This window comes from Pinus tabuliformis, chromosome Q, assembly GCF_031772625.1.
Source record: "Pinus tabuliformis cultivar Carrire ecotype Pingquan chromosome Q, CPIR1, whole genome shotgun sequence".
Classification (NCBI taxonomy): domain Eukaryota; kingdom Viridiplantae; phylum Streptophyta; class Pinopsida; order Pinales; family Pinaceae; genus Pinus; species Pinus tabuliformis.
This window is the reverse complement of record NC_142296.1, coordinates 66328475-66340797: the sequence shown is the minus strand read 5'-3', so window position 1 is coordinate 66340797 and position 12323 is coordinate 66328475.

The following is a 12323-nucleotide window of genomic DNA, read 5'->3' as shown; positions in this document are numbered from 1 at the left end:
CATTAGCCATAAGAACCTTGATCGTGTTTTCATCCATCACCTCCACTGTTCATTTGGCCGATCATTCACTTCCATTTGTGTGTTTACCTCTTTTTGAGAAACAGCTGCGAAGAGTGATTTCACCTAGCCATCCTTGTGACACTGCCGTGATTGGAAAATTCCAATTTGTACCTGGAATCAATTGCTATCCCTGTTTATCACTCGTTCCTCAAAAGACGAGTCTTCTTTCAGCTCTTTTCACTGACTCGTAAAATATGAAAAGTTTGCCGAGTTTTGGCCTTCCAGCTTGTTAAATGACCGGAACGCTATCCCTCCTCTAAATTTTAATCTTTTTGGACCTGAGGGATTATTGCACAAAAGGATCGAGCGCTTGTCTTGTTCGGCTCGTTAAAAGTACCGAACAGCCATCCCTTCTGTATTGTTTTATACTTTTTCGGACTTAAGGGATTTGCTGACGAAAAAGGAATTATGGAGTTGACTTTCCGTACCTTTTCAGACTCTCTAAAAATGAAAAGGACCGAGTTTTCCTTGTCGTTAGACTCGTTAAAATGATTAAATAGCAACAAACTTGTCTTTAGACGAGAACGAGTTTCCCTATCGCTAGGCTCGTTAAATCATAGCGATGGGCTTGCCCGAAGGGCAGGTTATAGAACAAGCATATGTTATCCTCCTCAAGCTTGACAAAAATAAAGAGGTACTGGTCAGAAATGACTGGGGAAAAATTGGGAGAACATCAAAGTTTAATGGTAGCAAGTCACTCTTGAACATGACACTTTTCCTCCGTACCACATCGGGTTGGGTTGTTTCATTCACCGGTCTCATCACCATGGTCCTCGCCAAACCATCCACATTTGGGGTAATGCTACCGATCCATCACATCAGTGTTGTTATATGTTCAAGAGGGGTCATTCTGAAAGTGTCAACCGTGTCCCATCCACTGCCATACATTATCCTTCATCCATTCATGATCGCCACCCTGAATCATATGTCACAGTTTGTTTTCACCTCCACTAAAGTCATTAGCTCCGTTCCGTGTCATTGCTGTGGGATTCATTAAGGCCCTCCTTTGACGGATCGCTTCTTGTCGACTTCAGCTCATTATCCAAGAAGTTGATCTAGGAACACCCCCATCAGTACTTTGAAGCTTGCATGCCTCAATGGCAAGTTTCTCACTTCCGGCGATAGGTATACATCAATGACCTTCGACCAGAAGATTTTGCGTGGCGTTCGACGCCAAGTCCTTTATTCACGCCACGTGAATTGTACTGCAGTACCTTGAGGGTCATCGTCATTATTGGTGATTCCTCTCGCGCTTGTTAACGGTTTTCATTATTGACCAGTAATCAAGCGATGTCTTTCCATGTTCGACTTCAACAAAATTCTCACATGGATCGACTTGTACTTAGAGTGAAGATCGAACGAGTTTGAAGACCCCGGATCTAGTTTCATCCATCCGGGCTGCGATATATATTCAGGGAATATAAAAGCATTTGCCATGTACATCATTGCAGCAGATGATCATCCTACTCAAAGGATGATAATTTCAGCAGAAAATTATCAGTCTACCATCAGACGATCGTCTGTTCTATGTACCAAAATGTATTTATAAAGCTGAGCATGGGAATGCCCGCCTCAGCTAGATCATGAAAACAGAATGAAAAATAATGTATTGTATTGTATTGTATTATAGGGCGCCTCCTCAGCACTGGAATGAACTTCGGACCCTCTAGATAAAGCATTTCACCCGATAAACGACCTCATACTTTAGGGGGCAACTGTTATAGACATTTTTGTGCCTCGCATCATGGAGCATGAAATGTCAATAATCACAGGGATCCTCAGTCCCTAAACATGTTGTTCTTACCCCTAAAAGAACAAGGTCATCAAACAACAGCACTTCCAATCAGTTCTCCACCTGAAAACACTTCAAAACAGGCTTATTTTGGATCATGTCAGCTGCTCCACTGAGCTTCTGCGCTGGAATGCAACTGTCCCTCCTTGTACCTGCGCTGGAAGTCAAGATTAATGAAGGCTACCTGCGCTGGGCGAGATTGGCCAAGTGGCACAGTCATCCTGCAAGGTGTCAACTGCCCAGGAAGCTTCCAAACTGACACTTGGTTCATGAGATTCGCCCTGTGATGAGTAAGAGGAACTTGATCACCATGTGTAAGCAAGGATCTCCAAGTGGACTCAAGAACTGAAGATTAACTGAAGAGGGAGAGGACACAAGGCAGCTTCATGTCAGTCTCAAGCTGACTCATCCTCTCTTCTTCTCTCCTATATATAGAGCTCTTCTATGAGGTCTAAGGAGGCTGGAATTTTGTGTAAAGCAAGGAGGTGCTGTTGGTTTACAGTTAGAGCTATTGGGTGATTGTTTTACTAGAGGTGAAGAGGAGAGTTCTTGCTGCTAGGGAGGTGCTGCTGGATTGGAGCCATCATTGGTTGTAACCTTCTCAGAACCCTGTTACTTCTATCAATAAAGTTTTGCATGTTCTCCTATATACTTGTATTGCATTGATGTATTGTATTTACATGTATATTTGATTCATCCTAATCCATGCTTCAGTTATTAGTACATGTATCTTGTAGTTTGCTCTCTTGTTTGTGCAGGATCTGTGTGTAGCTGGACCGGCAAAGAGAGCAAGGAGCTGGGAACAAGAGACAAAGAGAGAGGATAAGGATCGACTAAGCGAAAGACACCAGGTTGGTTAATCTTTCTTCATTCTCTCTGTACTTTCATAAAGGAAATCATCAAAACTTTACTTTCAGTTGTTGCTAAAGACTGTCACCTTTAGAGTAGGGATAGGGTCATCCGCATCGGATACTTTTCCCCACAACAAACTTCATCAAAACTTTACTTTCAGTTGTTGCTAAAGACTGTCACCTTTAGAGTAGGGATAGGGTCATCCGCATCGGATACTTTTCCCCACAACAGGCTTCTGCTATGATATTCTTCTTGCAGGCCGCCACGCACAAAGATGCAGCAGAAATAATACTTCATTTCATTAATGGAAAATACTGAAATATGCTTACAACCAGAAATGGAAATACACTAGCTAGGGCGATGGTAGCTTATCTCTGAGAAGAGATGTGGTGGCTACATGCCTCTAAACTGTGTTACAATGAGGCGCGAAGGCCTATTTATTGTTGAGAAACAATGGAAAAACCTTAACATTCCAAAACCTAACCCTAGGAAATGAAACGCCAAACTGTGGGCCCCGTTTGGGTAAATTGGTACATCAACTTCCCGGGGTTGTAACTTTGCCATACGATCTCCGTTTGACGCGTACAATAGCTCGTTAGAAAGATCTATCCGAGCACTACCACTTTGGGAAGGGAAACATCGGTCCATGGACCCATGTTGCCCCTATATTTCCCAAAAAACGTTGTTTAGGGCCTCAAAACGGCTCCAGAAGTTCAGGACCCGAAAAACTGCTAAAAATAGTAAGTTGTGCTACAATTAAGGAAACTGAAAATGCTGAGAGAAGCAATGGTGGGGGTCCAGGTGGACTTGGCAGGTGGAAACTAATATCCACCTGGATCATTCCTCCCACCTTAGGAAGCAATGGTCCCCATTGCGTTGAGTTCCTCCATGAGATGAGGAAACTTTTGCTGAACTTGTTCCCGGTGAGCCACTTGCCCTGCTGAAGGAGTTGGCCTACTTTGAGAACTCGATACAGTTGGATATTCTATTGGTGAGTGTTCTTGATCTGTGTGTCCATGATTCGATCAGTTGCAGCTTGTTCCATGCAATCTGGATTTAATTCTGTGGGTTTGAGCTGTTCTGCAATGTCGGATGTGTCTAGCAATGGTGGAAAGTATGGCTGAAGGCAGTCCACATTGAACATTGGGTGCAAGCCAAGGAATGGGGGAATTCTAAGCTCAAATGCATTGTCTCCCATAGCCTTAGTAATGGTGTAAGGACCATATCGGAGTGGTCTCAATTTCCGATAGGCTCCAGTAAGGCGTTCCTTTTGCAAATGCAACCAGACTTTGTCGCCCACCTAAAACTTGTGTGGCACCCGATGCTGATCATGTCGCTGCTTGTACTTGTCATTTGATTTCTCAAGAATGTCATGGACCTGCTGGCGAATATGTTGGATGCGCTCAATGAAGCTGGTGGCCTTATCTGTTTCGGACTAGACATGAGCTGAATTTAAGTGAGTAGCTGCAAGTGGCATGGCCACATCAATGGGGCATAGTGGCTGGAATCCCAAACCCACCTGAAAAGGGCTATGGCCAGTGGAGCTGTGAAGAGCTCGCTTGTAGCTATGCTGAACATAGGGGAGGCTCTCGTCCCATGTGCTTGGATGGCTTGAGTTATACATGCGCAGAATGTGCAAAATCATCCTATTGACAACCTCTGTCTGGCCATCAGTTTGAGGATGGAAGGTTGTGGACTTCGTGAGTTTGGTGTCCAGCATTGACTAGAGACTGGACCAAAATGTGCTGAGAAACCGACTGTCCCGATCTGGGATGATAGACTATGGGATCCAGAAGTGCACCCACACTCGTTCAAAGAAGAGTTTAGCAGTGGCTTCTGCTGTGATATTCTTCTTGCAGGCCGCCACGCACAAAGATGCAGCAGAAATAATACTTCATTTCATTAATGGAAAATACTGAAATATGCTTACAACCAGAAATGAAAATACACCAGCTAGGGCGATGGTAGCTTATCTCTGAGAAGAGATGTGGTGGCTACATGCCTCTGAACTGTGTTACAATGAGGCTCAAAGGTCTATTTATTGTTGAGAAACAATGGAAAACCCTTAACATTCCAAAACCTAACCCTAGGAGATGAAACGCCAAACTGCGGGCCCCATTTGGGTAAATTGGTACATCAACTTCCCAGGGTCGTAACTTTGGCATACAATCTCTGTTTGATGCGTACAATAGCTCGTTAGAAAGATCTATCCGAGAACTACCACTTTGGAAAGGGAAACATCAGTACATGGACCCATGTTGCCCCCAGATTTCCCAAAAAACATCGTTTAGGGTCTCAAAACGTTTCCAGAAGTTCAGGACCCGAAAAATGGCTAAAAATAGTAAGTTGTGCTACAATTAAGGAAACTGAAAATGCTGAGAGAAACAATGGTGGGGATCTAGGTGGACTTGGCAGGTGGCCACCAATATCCACCTGGATCACTCCTTTGCATAGCAAATGCATAAACCCTTTAGTGATCTCGGCATAGTTTGCTATAAACCGTCTTAGGAAATTAGCCTTCCCTTGAAGACTTTGAAGTTGTCGAATTAAGGACAGGGAGGCAACAGAATTATTGCCTCAACCTTGAAGGGATCAACCTGAATCCCTTCATTTGACACGATGAACCCTAATAATCAACCGGACGTAACCGAAAAAATGAAATTTTTGGGATTCAACTGGATTTTATAAAAACGACATCGCTCAAAAACCAATCGAAGATGACTAGGGTGATCAATTCTCTTTCGAGAACGAGCAACGAGATCGTCCAAGTATGCTTCGATTATATGTTTAATGTCGTGGAAAGCATATGAAATGGCCTTCTGGAAAGTAGCTCCAGCATTTTTAAGACCAAAAGGCATCGTTCTGTATGCAAAGGTACCCCAGGGACATATAAAAGTTGTCTCATGTTGATCTTCAGGGCGGATAGAAATTTGATTATAACCAGAAAAACCGTCCACGAAGGAAAAAATCTCATTACCCACAGACTCATCAATAATTTGATCAATAAATGGTGTGGGGTAGTTATCTTTTAGACAAGCTTTATTTAGGTCCCTAAAGTCAATGTAGACTCGGATTGTTCCTTGCTTTTTATCCACAGGGGCTGGATTAGAAACCCAATCGATAAGAGGAACAGGGTATATAAAACCCGCCTTGAGCAGTTTCTCTACAACTTTAATGGTTGCTGCTTTCCTAGGATTAACCGGCCGAAGCCTTTAATGAACCAGTTTGGCATTTTCATACGTCTTGATCTCATGTTGAACTATAGATGGATGAATGTCCGACATTTCTTCATAAGACCAAGCGAATACATCTCGAAATTCCTTGAAAAGGTCGGTGTAAACTTGAATTTCTTCAAGGGAACATTCGATTCTAATGAAGATATTCTCGATCACATTAGGCTCCCTAGAGATGTTTATGGATATCATTTTTGAAATCACTGACATATTACCTTCGGCACGAAATTCTGCTGGAGCCACAGGATTTGATATCGTACAAACATCACTAGTAAAGAGCTTGGAGAACCTAGATTCTATTTCCTACGATGGAGGAAGAAAATATGAACGATGGTGTAAGTCTTCCCAAGGTTGACCTACACCCATCATTAATTCGAGGATTGCTTCTTCAGAAGGTAAGACCGTATCTAAGCAGTTTAGAGCAGAGGTAGAATCAAGTGTCCAGGCCGGGGCCACATCACCATCTAGCTCCTCCTCAGAAAAAGGATTAGAGTGGTCGTTTGCAGAGTTAACGATAGACTGGAATCTAAGCTTAGCTGCAGACATAGGAAATTCCATTCCATTAACTTGCCCTTCAACTAATGTGGTCATAGGTGAAAGCAAGGTCCAGGGGTCTAAAAAATAATGAGTTCGAAAGAACTCTTTTGAAGGAGACTCCTTAGATGATGAAATGACATTGATTCTAGCAATAGGAGAGGCAAAATCAAAGGTACCCATCAATGAGGAATACATCCCAACTCCTAGATTCTCAGTAGGTGGATGAGGGTTATCCACTAAAGGCATAGTAGAGTTAGAAGTTGCTTGAGGATCGACTGGACAATAATCCAATTGATCAACCTTAACGATTTTCCCTTCATGAGGAAAGCAAATGACACGAAATAGAGTCGAAACAACGACATCCATTTCGTATACCCAGTTCCTTCCTAAGAGGAGATTGTAGTCTAGGTTAGCATTAATTACTTCTACTTCAATATTGACAACCTTCCCCCAACACATATGGGAAAGGCTGGGATAATCCCATGTAGCTTATGAAAATGCCCATGAAATGCAGTCAGGAGGGCAGGTGAAGGAACAGCTGAAGGCGATCCAATAGCCTTCCAACATGACATCAACATGACGCATGTGGAAGCTCCTTCATCAATAATGGTACGAAAAATGTTAATTTTCCAGTATTTATACTTTATTTGGAAAACCATATGATGAGGGAGTCGCTTTTTTACATTCAACATGTCAAAAGTGAGCAATAAAGAGTTAGTTGGATCAACTGCCCCAATCGCGGAAAGTAAAGCACTTCGTTGAGATGGACACAACTGGAGCACCTCTAAAGCAGACATGGCACATGGACTCTGAGCCAGATCCTCAATGATGGAGTAATTCTGGGTGGCCCTAGCATTAGGATTAATAGTCGCGTGTTTAGCGGAACCTTTTAGTATCTGTGGTATAGTCTCGATAGGGGGTCACTCAATATGAAGGTCGGTATTTCCGGGAGCAGTTTTATCCTTGGAAGTTTTTTCTTCACCATAATCATGTGACCGAGTGGCCACATGGAAATTAGAACCCATCATGAAAATATTTGATGATTTTTCCCCTTCCTGGCTACCCCCTGCGGAGGTACCAGGGTTTGAAGTCGCGCCAGCAAGAAGTTGCTGCCCTTGGGGAAAAGGGCTGGTTAACACAGCTTGAGAGCTAGAAGTCCCTTGCTGCCCTAACAGGCACTGAGCATCTTGAATCTTGGGGCAAAGATGAGTTAAATGGTCTCCACTGCATAACTTGCATGGAAACTTGACTTTCTTCTTAGACTCATTTCTACCACCACCAGCATTATTGCTGGATTTATTTGCGTCAGCCTTCCCATTCTGACTCTTTTTCTTACCTCATCCTTTCTTTTTCCCATTGGAATTTTGATTTCCTTTGGGGTTATCATATTGGACGGAATTAATCGAATAGGGTTGGGAAGACGAAGGGTTAGACGATGTGACTTGGTTGTTAGAAGCAGTTTTTAAAGACAACTACTGCAGTTGGCTCAACAAGTTCACCGCATTTGTGTCTATCGATCCAATGATACCATCTCCATGAGGACCTGGCTTCGACTTAGCTATATCAACCTTAGACCCAGGAGCATCTGGCAAGATTTTTTGTAGGATCCTAGACTGAAAGTAAATCAATTCTAATTTTCGGGCCCTAAAAATAGCTTGCTCCTCAGAATAGACTTCAGACATGGAGACATCCTTAGAGATTTCAGGTTGTAAAGATTTCAAAAACCATTTGAGACAACATTGCGGAGGGATTTCGGCTTTAATGAGCCTCTTTCTCCATCTCCATTCCTGAATATGGTTGGAAATGTGAGTTGTCGTGTCCTGACGGAAATTCGCCAGAATTTCAGTTCCGGCATCATAACGGATGGGCAACTCGAAATGATTTAAGAAAATATTAGCTAAGTCAGTGAAAGATGTAAATTTTCCCCTTGGAAACTCTATATACCACTTGGCTACATTAGCAGTCAAGGTGCGTTGAAAAAGTCTCAACCTAATCGAGTCATTAATAAGGGAGTTTGATGAGCATGACAAATGGAATGTGGTTACATGGTCACCTGGGTCTTCACCGCCCTTCCCTTGAAATTTTGGAATGTCCGAAGGGAGTTTCGTTGGGATCGGAGGCCAAGCCGGGTTGTATTTGATTGGATCATTTGTTAATTTCGTGAGATCTGACAAGTTTAAAGTTGCCAGAAAAGGAAGTCTAGGAGAACCTTGGGGGTTCCACCCTGACTGGGCGGAGCTCCCAAAGATCTGAAAAGATTGGCTTGGATTTTGAAAGGCACCAGGCTGCCCGAAGTATCCAGTAGAACCAACTGAACCAAAAGGCAAGCCTTGTGATCCAGCAAAACTCAGAGTTTGACCAACTCCGGCTGCAAAACCTCCATAACCGGTGAAGCTTCCTCCTAAAGGAGTATAAGGAGTCGATAACCCCTAATAAGGATTCCAAGCAAAAGCTAAGGGAGGAATACTTCAAAACGAACTAACTGTGGAGTACGACCCATTCCCTTGTTGTCCGAAAAATGGATTCCCAGTTCCCATGCCACTAACCATAGGGTTAGACCAACCTTGGAAATAATTGCTGCTTTGTCCTGTAGAAGAAAAAGTCGTAGATCCTACTGTCAGGTTGGAATGTGGTATATGACCACTTCTGAAAGGAAAACCCTAGAATGAAGCCGATCCACCCATCATGGATGTGGAGGCACTAAACGGAACTGATGGAATACCCTGTGAATGGGTGTCAAATGGGAAGAATCCAGTATTAAAATCATTGGCTTGGGAATTTCCACTCGTAGAAGGAATGGAGGTAGACCCAACAAAATATGTGCTAGCAAAAGACCCAAATAAATATGTAGAGGGGATGGAAACGGTTCCTCCCTCTTATACTGATGTTGGAGTCTGCATAGTTGTAGCACTTATAGTAGAAGCCATGCTTTCAGTAGTGGTCATCGATGGTAAGTGCGTAGTGTGATCTGGACTTGATGGTATGTTCATTGGAGTCCCAACATATCGTAATACTTCTGGATAGCTAGAAGGTAAGGGAGACTTCGGAGCTGCTAACGACTCTCGAAATTCTTCTACTTCTATGTTATCTTCCATCTGAAAGAGAAATCGAGAAAGAACTGGAGTGTTCCTTTCTTGTTTTGTGGAAGTACCAAGCCTATTTTGAACACTAATGTCCCTGAGAGGAGGATCAATCCCCGATGTGTCAGTTTCAATGGGATGAAACCCACTGGCAGTATTACCTCTGCACCTTCTAGGAGAAGGCTCTAAACTTGGTGGTGAAAGACCATGAAGTCTTCAAGATCGTCTAGGTGTTCGGTCAACCACTTTGAATTTTTTATTAAGATCTAACTAAAGACTCAAAAAATTGAAAGCTAGGGCAACTAGGAGCACAGTGCACACACTAAAATGTCCTTAAAAGATATCAGCTAGTCAAACAACTTTCGAGTATTTCTACTCCGGGTGATGAGGACCGGACACCAAAATACAAGAAAGTGAAGTAAGGGGCCTTCCGAAGATAGTGTGGGATAATGACGGCCCAGTCCTATCAGCGAAGGTAATAGAGGAAGTTACGCTGACCTCCTAACAATAGCCTGTGCCGGTGCAAGCCCCCAAGCTTTGCAAGGGTGTCCTCCAGTAGTACTGCTGAGAGCGATACAACGTCGACCTCAGGTGCCACGGGATTCCCCTCTGTAGCCACCTGTATAGATCCCTAGGAGTAGCAACTAAGGTTACCAAATCGTATGAAAAGCCAGGCGGAACAGTCTTGAGGTAAGATCCGAAAAGTATGAGAGGGGGTATCTCTCTTCCCTGTCTTCAAAAACCCTCGTGCTTAACTCCCAGATCCGGATCTTTCCTGGTCTTCCTAACGCTATTGGATTTTCACTCACTATTCAGACTCCTATGTTTGAGAGTTTAAATGGACTTGGAGAGTTATCTCTCCACTTGCCTAATCCAAGGCCCTAAAATATCCTAAAACTTGTTGGTGTGTCTAACTTGACAATTATAAAAAGTTCTAGTATATTTTAATTAGTGCTTTTTTTTAAATGGGCTATTCTAAGTCAAGGGATAAGCGGAAGTGAAACTAGTGGTGTTTTGACGCAAAAGAAATTAATAAAAACCAAACTACATGCAAATGCACTTGTTTTTGTTTTTCGATGAAATAAATTTCTACTGGGTTCAGAGGAACTTCAAAAAAAGCAACAAATTTTTCTTTTATTTTCTTTTACTAACACTTCACACTCACAAAAACAAAACTATGAATGCCTAAAAAGATGTGTAACTCTATCCTAATGCAATGAGTACATGCTAATGCAGGACTTAAGACTACTGTAATTCAAGAAATGAAAGTTACTTGTTTATCAATTTTTAATTTTCCACTTAAAATGTTTAGATGGAATATGAGTTGCTAATCATTCATTTCATATAAACACTAAAAACAAGTTTCAAGACAAACAAAAATGCAAAAGAAACTAAATCAAAACAAAGTTCAAGAAAGAAAAACCAAGCTTTTCAAAAAAAATTCATCAAAAGCAAAAGAAAAAACGTCTTTTGAAAAGTGCTCTCAACAAGACTGAAACTTTATGATTGAAAAATCGGCACCAAACACTTTGCGAGCTAACAACACAAAATAAGTGAGAACTCAACAAAAATGTGTTTCAAAATGCTCTTAACAATCAAAAAGCAGCAACAAGAGCTTGGCAATAAAGACCAAAGGATTGAAAAGACAACTTTCAAGAAAGTGTCAATCAACAACTTTCGAAAGCAAGAAAAGTAGATGGTCAAAAAAATGTAATTTTGACAAACAAACACAAAAGTTCACCAAAACAAGATTTGACACAAAGATTGAGATCAATCTTACTGCCCTGACAAAAAAGAGCAGCCAAGACTCCTAACAAGAAATCTTGTGTGCTTAACAAAATGATGCTTGCAAATAAAACCAATAAGACCAACGCTTTCCAAAATCAGAGAGAATTTGGAATCAGATACTTGCTATAAAACTAAAAACTGACACAGAAAATTAACTGTTCAGGACTAAACTAGACCAGCAGACAGACCTTCAAAAACAAAAAGATCTTAAAAATCTCGAAAATTACAAGATATACGCGACTGTATTGATGTACAGCTACATGTATACGTGACTGAGCCTAAGGAAACCTATGTATACGTGGGTTAACTTAAGGAAACTTGCGTATATATGCTTCTGTAAACAAGAAGAACAACGTATATAAAAGATTTCAAGAAAAAACAAAAAACAGTTTGAAGAAACTGACCAAACTTACAATTCAAGTTCCTACAGGAACAGACTACATAGTAACAACAAGCAAACAGATAGCGGAGCCCTGATTGGCTTGAATAAACCCAAACTAGGAACAGCAATACTGTTCTCCCCAACGGAGTTGCCAATTCTATTAAGGGATAAATTGCCCTAGGGTCTTGGGTTGATACCCTAGCAAATCAGAGGTTGTCTATACAGAGAAACACATATTCCATACAGCCATAATTCTAAGATAAGTAAACTATATGATAAGGGGCGTACCTGGAAGTCCTACATTTGAGAAGATCCTACCAGGGTCCAAACCCTCTTGGAGTTCCTTTTCTCCTTCAACCTGCAAAACAATCAATTCAAGAAAGTACAATAGTATATGGACTAAACATCATAAAGAAATCATCTTCATAACATATTGAAAGGTAGTTAGTTATGAAATTAAACAACCATTCATATATGAACCATAACATAGATATCATAAACATGAAGAAGATTTATATCATGAACAAAGACAAGTGTTTCTTTTATTATAGACAAATAAAGTACAAAAAGGAATAATTTCACCTTATTCGTCCTTTCGC